The sequence below is a fragment of the Camelus ferus genome, chromosome X (genome assembly GCF_009834535.1).
Source record: "Camelus ferus isolate YT-003-E chromosome X, BCGSAC_Cfer_1.0, whole genome shotgun sequence".
Taxonomy (NCBI): Eukaryota; Metazoa; Chordata; class Mammalia; order Artiodactyla; family Camelidae; genus Camelus; species Camelus ferus.
Window position 1 is genome coordinate 34,819,076 of NC_045732.1, and position 4,626 is coordinate 34,823,701.

A 4,626-nucleotide genomic window follows, 5' to 3' on the forward strand; every position below is an offset into this window, starting at 1 on the left:
TATTAAAAAATTCTCTGTTGTTTATCTGAAAGTCAAAATTAACTGGAGGGCCGGTACTTTATCTGGCGACTCTAGCTGGAAAAGATATTTTGTTCTGGTTCAGGAGGAGAAATTGACACAAAGAAATCAATTTGAGCAGGATATGATCAAGTCTCAAATTGTGGGGTGCAGGGAAAGGGAATGTTAACAGAGATCAGAATTTTTCCAACAATGAGGGCACTCATGGAATTCTGTTTTTGAGGGCCTTTCCTGTGTCTCCAGCCCCTAGCCTACTGGTGGTGGTGTTCAGGAGATTCTCAATGTGTGTAATGAATGAACAAATAAATGAATACATCCACCAGCGTGAGGCAGCTTGAGGTGGGTCTCGACGGAGGACCAAGATCTAAAGGTAAAGAGTAGTGGAGAGAAGGAACGGGCACATTTATCTCAGCAGGGGGCTGGGCAGGAGGAACTGTTGCAAAGAAAAGTCTGGACAGCAATGGGTCTCCAGCTTTTTTGGACTGAGAATTACTTACAGAAAAAGATTCCACAGCTGCTGATCCTACTCATTGCGCTTTCCAGTAGAAATAGCACCAGTGAAGCAAAATTCAATAAAAATCTATGGAATTGCACGTGATACTCCTCGAAATGCTGATGTGATGTAAAAATCGACATGTTTACATCTGTTTATAGCTTCTCAGGGGGAACCCTTGTCACCCATTAGTGGTTTAAGGATTATATTTGGGGATATATCCAACTAGAATAAAGGTGTTAAGTTTCTTGAGATGGAAAACTGAAATGTAAGAGATTAAATCTTAGATTTTTCACATTTTGATATAAAGGTGTTAATAGCGACAGCATATTCTCTGGCCTGGCAGACTTTCAGTGTATTTTTTAAAGTCATTTAAAATCCATCTGAAACCAAGAAGAAACAAGATTTAAAATCTGAAAGTGCTTCAGGCTAGATCAGGGTTTCTCAACCTCTGCGCAGATGACACTTTGGACAGGATAATTTTTTGTTATGAGGGCTGTCCCGAGCATTGTAGCATGCTTAGCCACACTCCTCATGTGATGGTCAGTTTGATGCGTTAACTTGACTGGCCACAGAGTGCCCAGATTAAACAATATTTCTGGGTATGTCTGTGAGAGTGTTTCCAGATGAGATTAGCACGTGAATCTGTGGATTTACTAAAGCAGATAGCCCTCCCCAATTGAGGTGGGCATTATCCAATCAACTGAGGGCCTCAATAGAACAAAAGATGAGAGAAGGAGGAATTTGACCCACTTGCTTCCTGCCTGCCTGCTTGACTTGGAACATCTCATCTGACTGTCTCTGGCCCTCTGGCTGGAATTTAAACCACTGGCTCTCTTGGTTCTCAAGCGTTCAGATTTGGATGGAATTACAGCACAGGTTTTCCTGGGTCGCCAGCAAGCAAATGGCAGATCGTGGGACTTTGCTGCCTTCACATTGTATGAGCCTATTCTTCATTATATATATGTTATATATATAACATATTATATATATAATATATTAATTATATATTTATATATATTATATAAATGTATATATACATGTCATACGTGTATATATATCTTCATCTTACTGGTTGTTTCTCCGGAGAGCCATAAATGATACACCAGCCTTCTACCCACTGGATACTAGCAGCACCACCACTGCTCCCCCTTCTCCTGCCATTTGTTTGTTTGACAAACAAAGATGTCTCCAGACATTGCCACATGTCTCCCAGAGGAAACCAGCCCCCCACCACCACCGTTGAGAGCCCTTGATCTAGATGAAAGCACCCTGTACCAGTTGAATTAGATGTCTAAGAAGTCTCTAATGTAATTCTTTTCCTATCCGACTGAGACAAATAAGAGACAACTTGAGCAAATAAAGCCTATGCATCTGATAAGCTCGTCTCTAAGATGAATAAAGATGCTGCTAGACATGGATCCTGGATGATGAAAAAGCAAACGATGAACTATATCCATTAAGATCACACACATTCACTTCAAAGGTCCTGACTTCAGTGGTCCTGGGTTGAGCTCATCAGATTGACTCATTGAAATAAGAGCACCTGACAATGAAAGGCAAATCATTACTGGCTAATTACGAGATGATTACCTTTAATAAATGCTTCTGCTTCTAGGAGAGAAGAAAAATTGGCCATCATAAAGGTAAAGGGGAGACACCCTTGAAAATCTGGGGTCCCTCCAAAGAGGCAACTCTCTTCAACTGATAAACACTGTGACATCAGTTCAAAAACCCTTGAAAAATTTTCATGTTCAAAATTATTCTGCCGAAACAGGTGCCATATTGTTTGCCTCTGGCTATCCTGTCCTGGAGTCCTTATTTCATCACTTTGAGAAACAATGGTTACTTCTAACTACTATTTGGAAGTTTATTAAAAATTGATCCCTATGGGAGAAATAAACAAGGATATATATTCACAATGCATTTTTCCTGAATCAAGAAGTTTTTTTCCTGTGGTGAAGCTAGGAAAAAAAATCACTTTTCTAATAATTTATTAAACGAAATTTACTGGATTCAAAATATGGATAAAGTGAATTTATACTTTGAATGCCCACTGTTTTACGGAAGGATTGACCAAATAGTGGAGGAAATTCTCTTACCCTTGCTTAAAAAGAAGTAAAACATTGAGTGAAAGTTTTGGACCTCTGAGAGATAAATATCAGTCAAAGGGATTTTCAATAAAGCCCCTTAATTTCCTACTCATGGTAATAATCAGATCTAGGACTTCCATTTCCAGCAACATCATCTATATACTGGATGGCCTGAAAATTCTCCCAATACAAAACAGCTAAGAACTCTAGATAAAATATAACGAACATCACATGATGCTAAATAAAAGAAGCCAGATACAAAAGGTCACATATTGTATGATAGCGTTTATATGAAATATCCGGAATATGTAAATCCATACAGACAGAAAGCAGAGTTGTGGTTGTCAGGGGCTGGGGGATGGGAAATGGGGGATTAACTTCTGAATGGGTGCAGGGTTTCCCTTTGAGGTGAAGACAATATTTTTTGGAAGTAGATAGAGGTGGTGGTTGTACAGCACTGTGAATATACTAAATGTCACTGAATTGTGTACTTCAAATGGTTAATTTCATAGTATGTGAATATCATCTCAATAGAAAACAGAGAGACATAACAGACATCTTTTTAAATGTATAGGAGGTTAATAAGAAAGTGATAGAAATCACGAGGGGCCAAAACTTAAGAGGCAGATGGAAAAGCAAGTGATCATATGACACTACAGCTATACTGGGGCTCTGATGATTTTCCTAACTAAGGGAACTGGCTTTTAAGGGCAGCATTGGACAGTTTTGGACTCATGCTGCATGAGTTGTTGGAACTGAGACCATTGGATAAAGCCCAAAGACTAAAAGGAATGGGTCAATGAAAGGGCTCGCTGGAAACAAGCCACCTGCTTGAAAGGTAGAAGAAAAAGAATAGATCCCAGCTTGGGATCTGGATGTGAAACAGAACAAAACAAAATAAAACGAAAGTTTCTTCTTGGACAACTGTAACAGTGGGTAACAGTGACAATGAATGGTAGAAATGACAGGGGAAGGTAACCGGTAAAGACTTATCATTTAGAAGGATGTTTATCATATTAAACAATTGAATAAAATGAAACAAAATGATAAAAATGTAAGGAGTTGAAATCAAAAGAATTTGTTAGTGTACTGAAAGTAAAAAAGAAAAGAGTAAAAATATTAAAAGGTGATTTTAAAAATAAAAGTTTGGCGGGGGAGGGTATAGCTCAGTGGTAGATCATGTGCACAAGGTCCTGGGTTCAATCCCCAGAGCCTCCATTAAAAAAATAAAATCAAAACAAATAAACCTAATTTCTTCCCCCCCCTCCTCAAAAGGTCATATAAAATAATGAGGAAATCAAAGGGAAGAGTTTTTAAAAGCATAAATCTTAGAGAGTCAAAGAATAGAAAAGAAAATGGGGTCCTAATTTGTAGAAAAATAATTCAAAACAGGCTAAACAGAGTAAAAGTGGACACAACCAGAAATGGTAAGCTACAAATAATTTTAAAATAAAGTAAATGTATAGCCAGTCACTGTGAGGCAAAATAACAGCCATAAAAGCAATAACAGAGTTAGTGACAATTCCTAACTGGGAGTTGGCCATACCCCAAGGTGGGGCCTGGACAGAGGCCCTCAGTGTCAGAGGGCCAAAGGTGGCAGAGTCCAAATTCCAGAGGTCACAGCCCTATCCTTGGCTATTTCCAAGTTGACTTGAAACCCAGGTCACCTCCTCAGTAAAAACACACCCCTAAGGACACTATGACTACCAGGGATGGAGGCTTTTGCAACATCACACAGCTGATAAATGACAGAGCTATGAGCTTCTTCTACCTGTGCCGAGCTGGTTGCTAGTTCAATAGCTGGGACCAGAGATGTGCTAGGGAAACATGAGGGAAAGTACCTGAAGGATCTGATACAATGCTTTTGTCAAGGAGAAGAAGAATCTAGAAGCAGTTGCCTCATCATAAGAAAGAGACTTTCAAGTGAAACTTCAGTTGGATGTAAAGCTCTTTTCATTAGTCTATAGATGCTCTTCTAACACCCCATGTACACAAGCCCAGCTGAAACTCTAGCTGATGTCC